Raw genomic sequence first — 14,898 nt, forward strand, 5'->3', positions numbered from 1 at the left:
CAGGAGTCACCATTGATTATAAATTTTGCGGATGACATTGTGATTTGTAGTAAGAGTAGGGAACAGCTTGAGGAGACCATGGAGAGGTGGAAACATGCTCTAAAGATGAGAGGAATGAAGGTCAGCAGGACTAAGACAGAATATATATGTGTGAATGAGAGGGAGGACAGAGGAATGGTAAGTATGCAGGGAGTAGAGTTGCTGAAGGTGTATGAGTTTAAATACTTGGGATCAACCATTCAGAGTAATGGTGAGTGCAGAAGAGAGGTGAAGAAGAGAGTGCAGACAGGGTGGAATAGGTGGAGAAGAGTGTTAGGAGTGATTTGTGACAGACAGGTACCAGTAAGAGTAAAAGGAAGGTCTGCCAAGATGGTAGTGAGACCAGCTATGTTACACAGGTTGGAGACGGTGGCACTGACGAAAAGACAGGAGTCAGTGCTGGAGGTAGCAGAGTTAAAGATGTTAAGATTTGCATTGGGTGTGATGAGGATGGACAGGATTAGAAATTAATATATTAGAAGGTCAGCTCAGGTTGGACAGTTTGGAGACAAAGCCAGAGAGGCAAGATTGCATTAGTTTGGACATGTGTTGAGGTGGGATACTTGGTATATTTGGAGAAGGATGGAAATGATGGAGCTGCTATGTAAGAGGAAAAGAGGAAGGCCTAAGATAAGGTTTATGGATGTGTTGAGAGGACATGCAGGTGGTTGATGTGACAGAACAAGATGCAGAGGACAGGAAGAAATGGAAGCAGATGATCTGCTGTGGCAACCCCTAACAGGAGCAGCCAAAGAAAAAGAAGAAGTGAATACCAGGTTAACTTTCCTGAAGGGACATTTTAAACCTAGCCAATAACTCAATCCTAGAGACATTTTAAACTTGGCAAATAACTCAGTGCTATAATAAAACCATGTACTTTGTGTCTATGAGACAAAAATATTAACCATTATGCTAAACCCACCCACCAAGATTCTCCTTTACTGGTATCCAGGCAGTGTACTTACTAGCCAGTGACTGAAGTTTACTAAAACTGGCAGAATTACTATCCCCTATCTATCAGTTTCTTTTTTCACACTGGGAGAGCTGCAATTAAGCTTTTGATCAGTGTGCAGCCATCTTGGAAAGCTCTATTTTAGCTATTAATTCTTGAGGCTCATCTTCCTCTAACTTTGTCATAGTTAAGTCTTCCATACATATTTCCATTTGTGCCTTTTCTTGATTTTCCCAGTTCCTCTGCTTTATACAGATTTACACAGAATTTCTGAAATATCTCTAATGCCTCTATAGGATGTCTGGCTAGTTTTCTTGTCAAAGGCTCCCTATGTTTGGAAATGACCCTTTCTACCTTCTGTTGTTTACATTGTTGCACTAAGAGTTTTTGTGCTCTAAAGTTATCAAATCATAATTGCTTAATGGCAACCATTTTATATTTATGCATATTATCCCAGTACTTTCTTGTTTCACTGTAGCACTCAGCAATTCTACTTCTTCGAGTTCTGTGAGATTTCTCTTCTTTTGCAATAATTTAACCTTTGTCAACACCTCTAAACAATTTATATTACTTATTTCCCATATCTCTTTCTATCTTATTTCTACAATATTTTAAACTCTATTTTAGTTTTATCCCACTCCCTAGCTAATCCTTCTGAAATGTCCACCTTCACTAATAACTATTGAATAATTTCCACTACCCATTCCTTCAATTCTTCTTTTTATCAAGTAAGTAGGAAAGTGCCAGTACCTTATTTTACATCACTTTAATGCATCTTTATTTTAGTCTTTATTGGTGCATTATCTGAAATTGTTATTGGATGTGTTTCAAAGCTTTCAATTAAATAGCCATGCTCCAGGGAAAATGTAATTTGTACCCAGTCTAGCCCAGTTATTGTACCTTGGGAAATAATATGTAAATTTTGTCAGAACTCCTCTTGTAAATTTATATCTTCCATTTCAAATATTCTTATATCCTTCTTCAGAATTCTACACTCTTTTGGTATATTTTCCATTCTAGGTTTCCCATATATATTCTCACTATTTCAAATCTGTTTGATGTTCCCACCCATAAATACTATTCCCTGTTGTAAGATAAGTTAATTATTTTCCCAAAATTAAGCTGCATAATAGTAGTTTTATGTGGAATATAATTATATGCCAATCTAGTCCTCCATCCCTGCCAATAATCCTCATTACCACAAATCTACCACTATTGTCTTTCTTTTCTTCTTCTAGCAATATTGGAGCCCCTCTCACAATTAGTAATATTATCCACCTTTTCCTTTGTCTCTGATAATCTGCTGAATATCCATTCTGAACTCCTTTCTTTTCCAAATTCACATGATAATCTCTATCCAACCGCATATCATGTATCATTGCTATTTGCACTTATAACTCATAGAATACTTCAGTGCTCTTTGATTTTTGTCTATACTTGCAATGCCATTGACATTCCATGATAAAATTGGAAAAGCATTCATTCTGATATGAAGCTATTGCCTTCACATAGTCTGAATGGCAGTTATTTTGAGTATATGTTTTCAACTTGGAAATTACATGCATCCATTAATGCTTGGCAGGCTGATCTTGTATACAGTTGCTGCTTCTCATCTCTGTTTAAACCCATGTCACATTTGCCAGACTTTTTACTTTAATACATTTTCAAACCCACTCAAACCACTTTTACAACTCACAATAAAATATAGAAAACTATATATTTTCCATAAAGGGACGTTACCCTTCCATATAAGGGAAATGTTCTGAATAGGCAGCTTTACCTATTTTAAATCTGGGTTTAATCATGCTAGAAGTGCATGCTAGGGTCTGTGTTCCATCCTTGCACATATACCATCTGTCTTTCTCCTATCTTTATTTCACTCATCAATGTGAAAAACAGCTTGCATGCTCTTGGTTAACTGATTTTTAGCCTTAAGAAAAGTGCAATGGCTACCCTTAAACAAAATGATGCATTATTATATTTAATATTTAAGTACTAAGGCTGGTAAGGATGCAGCTATTTGTAAATGTATTCACTTCTCTCAGTATCAAACTTTCATTGATTTTCACTGAACTGCTTGCAAGTTCCCTTTTAAATACTAATCATGATGTTTCTTATTCAAATGTCTCAGAGCACATTCTTCAGTCATTTCCTGATTAATTGTCTGCAACATTAGACTTATCATTGTCTACTGTTGGCATTTGTTGATGGAAAAATATCTAATGACTTTTCAATTACAAGAAATAGCTCTTTTCAAGAAATGGAAGATCACCATTTTCCTGTTTTCCATTTTCTAGTCCTTTTCTGCAATGTAAATTAAGATCATCAATCTGTAGTTCCACATGTATAAAAAACAGGAGAAATTATTATATTTTAATGCATATGTGATGCCCTACCACCTGTGGGCCAGTAATCAAGGAGCCTCAGTCCTCACCACTGCCACCAATGGGGGACATTCACTGGTAGGATAACAGGTACACGCACAGTATCTCCATATGCAGCTCTCTGAATAAGCACAATCAAGCAAAATTTCCCTTAACAACGCATGGGAAACACAGTCAGTCTGGGGATGGTTTCTCCCTCTTTCCCTAGATCCCCAGTAAGACTCCCCACTGGCACAGCTATAGAATTGAGATCTCAGCTGAGTGTCCAAGCCAAGACTTCCAGCACCCTCTCTGTCCAACCAGTGTTTCATGTCCCTGCCTCAAGTAACTGACACACACACTCTAGAAGGTTTGATTTACACACACGCACACACACACACACACACACACACACACACACACACACACACACACACACACACACACACACACACACCTGGGAAAGGCTAGCACAGGTTTACTAGCTATGCCCCCTTCTGCCCAGACTATAAGGTAGTTACTACTGCCACCAGACACTTCTGCCAGCTACCTTAAGGCCATTACAAGGGTACCCAATATACTGAGTGAAATTAGTATTAATACAAATGGTAGGTTAACTAAGAGCAAGGCTATTAGGAGTGACCCGCACAGTGTCACCAAATAAATATGCAAGTACTCTCAAAACTTAAATATCTCTACAAAGATCAGCCACAATGAAGGATTTAAATATATTTAATAATAAAAGAACAAGAAAATAATAAGTAAATAGAGGAAGAAATTTACTGGCCTTTGTTGCTTCTGGGGTTCAGTTACTCCCTTCTCCATTACCTCAATGACCCTGGCAAAGAGTCAGCATTTCATTTTCACGTTGCCTCTGCCTCTCATTTTCTTTGGCTTCCAGACTTCTCAGTCTCTCTTTTTTCTTCAGCCTCCAAATCCAGCATTCACTCTGCTGATTCTAGTTTGATCTGTTTCTGCATTTCTTCAGCCACCAAACACCACAGTCTCTCTGCTGATTCTAGTTCCAAACATTTGGACTCCAGTTCAAGTCCCTTTAACTCCATATGGATTTTTAACTCCTCTGAGGAAAAGTTGAACTGTCCTGTTTCTGAGAGATGTACATCCCCAATGCCAGTCTGATTATCTTCCTTGTTGCTGGTGTGTGATGCAGCTGTGATTAAAGCTGCAATAATTTCCCCTTTAGTTAGGCTGGCACACCCCAGTCCTTTGGCTTGGCACATCTCAGCAAAATGGCTCCTTGTCAGCTTGCTGTAATCCTCTGCTGACATCCTTGCCTGTACTCTCTGACTAACTAAGCTAGCTAACAAAAGTAAATAAATAAAACTACTGTGATATGAAACTCTGAATGTTCACCATGTGGCTGCTTGAGAGTACAAATGCCTCCATTAGTGACAACTGCTTACAGGCTTCAGAAGTTCAATATGCACATCACTGTTACCAATGTGTGATGTGGTGATCTCACCACTGCCAACCAATATGTGATGTGGATATTCCACCACTGCCAACCAATATGCGATGCCCCACCACCTCTGGGCCAGTAATCAAGGAGCCTCAGGCCTCACCACTGCCACCAGTGGGGGTCATTCACTGGGAGGATAACAGATACATAGTATCTCCAGATGCAGCTTTCTGCATCAAGCACAATTTCCCTTAAGAGCACACTGGGAACACAGTCAATCCAGGGCTGGTTTCTCCCTCTTTCTCCAGATCCCCAATGAGACTCCCCATTGGCACAGCTAAAGAGTTGAAATCTCAGCTGAGTATCCAAGCCAAGACCTCCAGCTCCCTCTCTGTCCAAGCAGTGCTTCTTGTCCCTGCCCAAGTAACTGACACACACACACACGCGCACACACACACACACACACACACACACACACACACACACACACACTCTCTCTGTAGGTGGTTTGATTTACACACACACACACACACACACACACACACACACACACACACACACACCTGGGAAAGACTGGCACAGGTTTACTAGCTATGCCCCCTTCTGCCCAAACTATAAGGCAGTTACCACTACCACTGGATAATTCAACCAGCTACCTTAAGGCCCTTAAATGGGTACCCAATATACTGAGTGAAATTAATATTAATACAAGTGGTAGTTTGACCAAGAGCAAGGCTATTAGGAGTGGCCCAGACAGTATCACCAAATAAATATGCAAATACTCTCAAAACTTAAATATCTCTGCAAAGATCATCTACAATAAAGGGTTTAAATGTGTGTATGTCTTTCAGCTTTTTCCGGTTAGGGGTCGCCACAGCGGAACTCCGTTCCGCTAATGATTGGCAGTAGATTTTTACGTGCCGAGTTGCCAGCTCTGATGCACAACCTTCACTGAAGGTACGCCCATTCACGCATGTCTCCACACAGAAGACGCTTTAGCTGAGAATCGAACAGGACAATGTCTTACTGTGAGGCAACAACGCTACTGCAGCACCACCACCGCAATAAAGGGTTTAAATATATTTAAAAATAATAATAATAAAAGAACAAGAAAATACCAAGTATATATTCATAGTGACATTAGAGTATAAATCACAGGAAATATTTAAAGTAACATTGAAGGGCAGACTCAGACAAATAAAGAAAAACAATATCTAACTAAGCTTCACTATATTCCTGACTGAATCTAAGAGAATTATATTATTACCTAATAACTTACTTAATAGAGCAAGGCAGATGATGTGGTGAATGTTCCTTCTTGTTGTCAGGTCCAAGACAGAATACAGAATGCTCCATCTCACTAAGAAGACTTCTCAAAATAATATCTAAAATATTACTTCTGAAATAGCTTGCAGAATTACATCACTTCTGGTCATCTGACTTCTAGTTCTAATGCAAACCCCCATTGCTGGAAGCTGGCAGGACTTTGCACTTACCTGTAAAAATACACACATACAATGGCTTTTGCTCAGATATGTGGCAGGTGCTGGATGTCATAAAACAATTGCATACATCCACACTTCCAGAGTAGTAATTAGTTCACCCCAAAGACAATAATACAAAAAGTTTCCTAGTACAGACTTTGTGTCTCTGGCTGTGTTGGAACCTGTGAGATAGCATCTTTATGGCCTAGCCTATAAAGTGATTTAATTTCAAATAAATTTTAAAGTTTGCTGGACTGAGGTTAACCTCCTGATTTCCAGTTTCCTCTGTTAAAACATACACATTTAAACAGTTACAATAGTGCATGTACATTTCTGTTCTCTCCAGTAGGGTATACTGTGGATACATTCCCAACACAGGCGCTTTACAAATACCTTTTCAACACAAACATCTGTACAAATCAGTTTGATATACACATGACATACATTTGTAACACCAGTATCTTGTATAAATCAGTTTGATATTCACAAATGACATATAATTATTTACAGAATTCCAGCTAGCTGTACTGGCAGTACCTCGTATTGTCACAACATATATAATATGATATGTACACTTTTACATCTCACACAGCATCTCACATTTAAAATACTATTTTTATTTTATTTATTGCATTTGTTGACCAGGAAGGTCCACTGGGCCAAAAAGTGCCAATTTTCAGTGGAGGCCCAGGGAGAAAAGCTCTACAGAGATAGAAATGCAAACAATCTGATAGAGTATAGTGACAAAGCAATGCTTACATTGTGATAAAAGACAAGATAACAAATATGTCAGATCAACTGCTAAAGCACAAGAGTATGCAATACATTCAATGTGATAACAACACAAGCTAAAGTTTGGGTAACAATGCAATATATAAAATTTGATAAAAATACATACAATACTTGTTCCAGATTAGACTGACAGTCCTGTATAGTAGTTGACACTGAGACATGCACTGTAGCGGTGTCAAAAATATAACAGAACAGTACATTAGTAAAGGGGTATAGAAGAGGTTTATCTGTTCAGGAGATAGTGGTGATGGTACTGGAGGTAGAGAGGGGAGAAGGACGGAAAGGTGGGAAAAGAGGAAGGGAAGAGACAGAAGTCAGGTTATGGGGCATTGCAGTGGGAGGAGAGGTGATGTTTCAAGGATTTTTTAAAGGTAGATGTATTACTAATAAATCTAAGAGAGGGTGGGAGAGAGCTCTACATACTATACAGAAGTAATTTACAATATAACATATTCTTGTTACAGATAGGACATGTCTGCAAAAGAACTTGACTAAATTGACCATTTGGTACAGGAGGATAATATGCTGATAAATACATCAAAAACTAAGCATATGATATTTAGGAGACATAAATTGAAAGGTGAATGTTTAATACAGCAAACACTGATTGAAACTGTAGATTCATTTAAGGACCTGGGTAAATGTATAGATCCAGCTATGAGTTTTTTTCTAACCATATCAACCAATTGATTAATGATAGTTATAGAACTATAGATTTTATAAAAATATTGATAAAATCTAGGAAATCAGAAGTGATGAAGTCATTGTTTGTTAGTTATATTAGACCCAAACGTGAGTATGGAATAACAATATGGAAACCTTAGAAGAAAACAAGCTTGAGTAAACTGGAAAGAGTACAGTAAAAACATACAAAAGGCATCCATGGATGTGAAAATTTAAGTTATTATGAAAAACTAACATATCTGAACTTGTACAGTGTCTCATACAGATATTTAACATGAGACCTTATTCAGGTATACAGGGCATTTAGAGACAACTAACTCTGGGATTGTTTAGGATTACCAAACATTTGCAGAGAATTGTCAAACTATGTAGAAGATTCCCTAGGAATGAGAAGTGTACTAATTGGTTCTCTGACAGAGTAGGTGATGCAATAAACAGACTACCTAATTACATTAAAGCAAGCACTAATTTAGACATCTTTAAGAACAGCCCGGACACTTATTATGGGAACAACTGTTTTGGTATATTGGTGGGCTAGAAAGATGTTAATGCCTGTGCTTGACATATTTGTTAGTATGTATGTATGCAGTTTACTGCAAGACATTTATTTTACACATTTTACTAAGAACAAAAACTTTTTTTATGACTTACAGGTGCTTCTTCAGTCCTTCCATTGTCCTTCTAAACATTAATGACAAAGTGAACATTATGCTTTAGATTCCTCCCATCAGGTTGACATAATCAGTACATTTCCAGTCTTTGTTAGCCACTTCTTTTTGCAGAACGGCACTTCTTATGTGTAAACTCCATCTTATAGAAATTACAATGTTCAATTCTTCCATTTATTTCCTACTTTCACATTCCTGCTGGTCTTCTTTTTCTTAATCATCATCTTGACCATCCAACATCAGTCTCTGGTTCAAGTCCAAGGCAAGCTTAATTTTTCTAATCTCCTGGGCTGTTTTCTGTCACTCGATCATTTTCCTTAGGAACATCGGAAAAAAATTTACTGACAAGTCATCTCTGTGAGCTTTGCTATTATCAGAAAAATAAGAAGCACAGTCACTCTTTGCTGGGTAAACTTTTTTATACCATCTTTAACCTGTTCTGCATATTGAGTGCAGGGATAAACTTGTTTTTTTTTTCTGCCTGGTGTATAGAAAGTAATAAATTTCCACAAACTCTCTGATGCCTGCAATTTTTAATATTTTCCCCTCTGTCACAATTTTCTTAGGAGCAGCTCTGTCTACTGATATGTCTGCATCTTTACTAAGCTATATCTTGGCTGCTTTATCATGGCTAAATCTGAAGTATTCACAGGGTGTACCCTTTCAGTTAACAAATCCTGCCATGGAATACAAGTTCAGTTGCTCATCTCTACTTTCATAAAATAAATGCAACCGGTTATTTACAGTTTCTTTCATACAGCAGAAAATCTCAAATTTTCTATGCCTGTTCTGTCCTACAACTCCTATAGTTCTTCAAACAGTTGTTCTTGCATGGCTTCATGTTCAACCAGTCTTTCCTTCATTTAAACCATTGATTTCTGCAGTTTTATCATATCATCTCAACTGGGTAGCTACTTAAAGTATTTTCTATTCTTTCCTGCCTTTTGTCATTTGCCTATATATATTCCTCTAGTGTCAAACCTTTTTAAACACATTTGGATGATTTTCATTTATTTTTATTTCTCTAAATTGCTGGAACCCATCCCCTCTACCAAAGCTGAAACAGCTGCAAGACTCTTCCTCACCAGAGTTTTTATTCTCCTTTTGTAGTTGATTTTCTCTTACATTGTCCAGATTTCTTCTTTGCTGACATCAAGGTGGTGCAGTGACTAACCAGTAACTGAATTTTACCCAAACTGACAGCTTGATATCTTTTACTGGCTTTTCCCTATAGTTTGTTTTCACACTAATCAACCTATTGGTCAATGTGTGGCCATCTTGGAATCCTCTTGTAAACTGATTATTGAGTTAGACTTGTGTCATTTTTTTCCTCTTATTCTAACCTGCCAGGTACCAGTGTTGTGACTTGAGAAGCCATTCCTATACAGACAGCTAGAGTCTTTCCTTCAAATTTGGGTGGTCATCTGTGCATTCTTTACATATTTGGTTGGCAATAGTATGATTCAAATTCCAGTGTGTGCAGACTCTCATATTTTGTTGACAGTGAAATCCTTAATTGTACCATATTACCCCCTGTTTATCCCATATCTGAAATAAACTACCTTTAAATGTTAAACAGAATGACAGCCTCACATTCTTCAAGATTCACCTTGATGTTGTGATGGGCATCTACAAAAACATCCTGGACTTGACTTGCTTTACCCACCTAGAAGTAGGAAGTACATCATGAGGGTAGGTATCAGCAAAGTGCAAATGGTCTAATGACTTAATTCCTATGATCTTACTTTCAGTGTGAGTTTACTGCATTTTGGAAAAACAGTGATTATATACAGGCAATGCAAAATCTGCTGTGCTCTTTCTCTGAGAAGCTATAAGATCAGACCACCCAGAATATGCTGCACTTCAAACTGTAAGATATCACTCCTATGCGAAGTTAACAACAGCATGCAAGCAACTGCCACATCAAGCTATTATGGTTGCTCAACAATTAAATGAACAACTGACTGTATATTCACACACACAAACAAACAGATATACAAAGGAATACTGTTTTTCAGTTATATGCACAACAGAAAACATAGTTTTCCGGCAACATTCAAATAGACTCTTTGGTTGAGAAGACTGCTTTCACTAAATTCTCTCCTTTAAAGTAACAGCTGATGAATCTCGTTTTAGTAGGGTAATTAAACTGCAATTAACTGAGGCCAGAATAATTATGTAAAGACAAGCCATTCACCTGCAGCCTTGAGAACCTATTCAATGCCTTGATGGTTCTAAGGGTAAGGGATGAATGTCCAAGTAGCCAAAGGACATCTGTTCTTATTCAGTGGGGAAATGGTCATGGACTTTCTGCCATTTGGTTGTATCTTCCCAGAAACTTGAGTATTAACAAAACACATCCAAGCAACTTATTTAATAACACATGTTAGTGAAAGCTCACCACTTGTGCATCCTGGTTAATGTGTTGCATGCTGCAATGAGGATTTACAAGCCATGCTGACCCCTCCACTCCATGATTTGCATTATAAGAGCCTTGATCTCTTGTCACCCACCTCTTTACCCTATAGCCTCAACACAGCAACACCAACACACACCTAAAGAAATCAATAAAATAATGAGGACTAGCAAGAAGCAGTCATCAAAAAGATAAATGCCCCCCCCCCCACAAAATCTCATGAAAGCCTTGCTTTTGTTCTAGCTTTTTTTCTGACTCTTCTTGCTTGCAGCAGTCATACTGTAGAGCTCATCTAAATGAGGAAATAGCCCAGATTTAGTATTAAACACTCAGTGCCTTTATTAGCTGCTTACAAATGAAGTGGACACATTCATTTCTTAAAGCTGTTTTTTTTTTGTGTCACCTACAGGATAAAGAGCATACTTTAAAACCAAAAGCTTACAAAATGCTCAGTACCACCCACGCACGATGACCTTGCTGGAACCTTTTCTCAGAAGGTTAATGTTTACTCCTCACAGAATGTGTTGTTTGAGAACAGTTTGTTCCTCCAAGCCAGAAAATAGGCCTGGTTTTACAGCCATGTATGCAGGCATGTGCATATTGTCCTCATTTGCTACAACTCATACTATGTACACAGGAATGCACAACTTTGCTTTTATGCTGGTGCCATTCAACAAGAAGCTTTACTATTACAAAAGTGAGCAGTCAAAAAATATAAAATATGCTACCAAGCTTGAATTACTGCTTAACAAAAGATATAAAACATTTCCAAGTTGAGACTGTTTGCTTTTAGAAACTCAAGACAAATTAAGTAGCTTGCCTTGAGTTTGAACTCCAGCTTCTTTAAATACCACTTTAACCGCTCCATGGTTTGTATTGCTGGGGAAAATAGAATCTTGGCTCAAAGCAATTCAACTTTTCTTAAATGTATGACCCAGTGGTAACACATATAATTACCTGCTACTGTTACTTGTGTTATATATCAATTTACAGAATATTTATACATTCAGAAGGTAAATGTGCACACTGCAACTTAAATCCGTGGTAAGAAAAACTAGTAGTCAAGAATTTTAAATACTTGCTTATTGTACAAGCTCTTGGATAAATGGAGTTTCTTAATCCACATGTTGTTTAAAGGTCTGCTTTCTGGGAATGCAGCCAACTGTTTATTACTGCATAGAATACAAAAGCAAAAAAAAAAAAAATAGTCATACTTCATGGACACCACAAGTATGTGTGTGTGTGTGGGGGGGGGGGGGGGCTGCATTGTTTTTGTAAATAAGGAAAAAGGGAGTATATTTTTTACACCTTGACAAATTTCCAGGATTAAAAAGAGACCAGACTGGAGTGAGTGGTTAATTTGTGTTTGTAATTCTAACTGCAGAATTGTATGTCTCTACTGTTTGATATTTACACATAGTTATAAGTAAAGTTGCAAGGATTGCAATTATTTCAGTGTTTCTCTCTAATTCAATAAAATTTGTCTGTTTTCAGCAATTTATGCAAAATACAAATGTCAAGCATAATGGCATGAGTTGTGCAGTTTTTGAATTAATGGCTCCATTATGAGTCCAAGGGACTTCAGCGGTCTTAGTAAAGATCGTAGTTTAAAGTTCCAGCTCGGCCACCTCTGTGCTAGCCAAAAAGCACCTCAGAACGTTCTGTGGTTCATGTAATTGTGATTACTAGAAACAGGGACTAGCCCGTAGGGATAGATGATTCAAGTGTTGATTATGTGCACATGAATTAAAGTATATTTTCTCATTTTCAACATGAGTCTCGCATTTTATGACACTTTTAAACACTTAAGAATGGCACTGCATGCATTTTTCATCAATAGTTCTCCAGCATCACCATACCATTCCACCTGCAGATATTGAAAAGAAGCAGGTATATCCAGCAAAAAAAAAAAAAATCTACCTATATAATTAACAAAAAAAAAATGCATACTAAATTGCATATAACTCCTCCCACTTCCGGTAAGATGGTGATATATTACTCCATACCAATCAATGTCCTTGCTTAAGAATACTAGACAAAACTAAAATGTGGAGACAAAAGCCAAAATCAGGTGTAATTTTTAAATATTACACTAGTTCACTTAAAAAGTTAATAGAACAACAGGATTTGCATCAAAATGCATTTTCTGAACATCAAGAAGTGTGAAACTCTAACATCTGGCATCATTAACTTACCGTGCTCTTCAATGATTTACCAGAAAACCAAAACTTTTAGAGAGGACAGGGTAAAAAAACAAAGCAAAATCAGGGATATTCTGCAAAATCAGAGACAGTTGTGTTTTTCGGCTTTTCCCGGTTAGGGGTCGCCACAGCGGAACTCCGGTCCACTAATGATTGGCAGTAGATTTTTACGTGCCGAGTTGCCGGCCCTGACGCACAACCTTCAACGAAGGTACGCCCATTCACACATGTCTCCAAACAGAAGACGCTCTAGCTGAGAATCGAACAGGAAAACGTCTTACTGTGAGGCTACAACGCTACAGCAGCACCACCACCGCAGTATCAGATAGGTATGTATTACTGAGAAATACAAATTTAAAAAACTGAGTATGAGATTCAGAATGACTTAGAATGATAGGAAAGCTTTTGATCAGAAAATTTCCCCATCACAGTTAGCTTTCCTGATTCAGAGACTATTCTATATACTCCTGAGGTTCTCCAGTCTTGGGGTCTCAGCACAAGAGTGGGCTCCTGGGTGAAGCTCCATTCAAATGCAGCAAGCAGTCTGTGGGAGTGACAAATGTTAAATTTCATGTGCTGTCTCCTGGAAATGTCCTCAGCTCCAGCAGACAGAGCAGAGGTGAAATCAATTGTAGCTAAGAGGAAATTTAATCAAAATAAAATTAAATGAAAACACACAATTTATGTGACACAACTAAGCGTTTTCACCTTCAAAAGGCATCCTCAGAGTCATTTGTCTCACATAATTAACTACCTTATATAGTCAGGCATACAGTAACAATTACAGGGAAACTGAGCTGGTACATGTATAGAGGATTAGGGTTTGGTGATGAAATATTTTACAATAAAAGATGCAGTAACTGGTTTGGCAGTGGGGAGTGATATATTGAGGTTAGAAGGGAAATGCTGCTGTTAAACAGGAAGTGATGAGGGCAGAAAGGAAATGATGCATTAAGAAAGTAAGAGATTAAGTCATTTGATGAGGATGATTGTGACAGAAGCAGTGAAGGAATTATGATGGGGTGGATGGGGTGGGAGAGAGTACAGAACCATAGCATAGCACAGGCAAGTGTGAAAAGGATATGTGGAGTGGGCTGCCCCCTTCCCCGCATCAGCGATTTAACCAAAAACTAAAGCAATCAGAAAAATTCCAGGAGTGGCACTCCACTAACTACAACCAGCCATCCGGTGATAAATAGCTTCTAAAGAGTGCAGGATTAAAAGAACTCCCCCCCCCCCCCCCCATGCTATGTAATAGAAGGAGGCAAATTCTCTAGGATAAGCTATAAAGTAAAACCTTAAATACTTTGTTTGTCAGATCAACTATATTAAATATTTATAACTTTAACCTAATATGGGTTGGGGGTTTGCATAATGATTAAAGTGTTTACGTTAGAGAAACAAGGTACAAGGTTTGATTCTTACTTTTGGTCAATGTATGGTTATTGGCTAGGCATGTAATAGTGTGTAGACTGATTGCCTTGTATTTACTTATGAACTTATAATAGTGAATATTTTTGATGCTGGTTCTAGTATGTGGGTAAATGCTTATAATTTTGATCCAATAGAGAATGTAGCTGATGTTGGGTTAAATTATTATATTGACCTAATTTTGAATAAAACTGATGTTGGTCCAAATATATATGCTGCAATATGGAGAGTGGGAACATTTCATAGCAATTAGTCAAGCAAACAGTTTGCATAGCTAATTAACTAGGCACTGATTGCTAAGTAGCCCAGACAACTAGAAGTAGGAAGTTTGTTCTTCAGATAGAGGATCAGAAGAATTGAAGGCTAGAGAGACAAGTGTGACAGCCCATGTGAGGCTCACCTGGGGATTATTTAAAAATGATAATGAACACTACAGAGAAGCAAAAAA

The sequence above is a fragment of the Protopterus annectens genome, chromosome 16.part0, assembly GCF_019279795.1.
Source record: "Protopterus annectens isolate FY-2018-M chromosome 16.part0, PAN1.0, whole genome shotgun sequence".
NCBI lineage: Eukaryota > Metazoa > Chordata > Ceratodontiformes > Protopteridae > Protopterus > Protopterus annectens.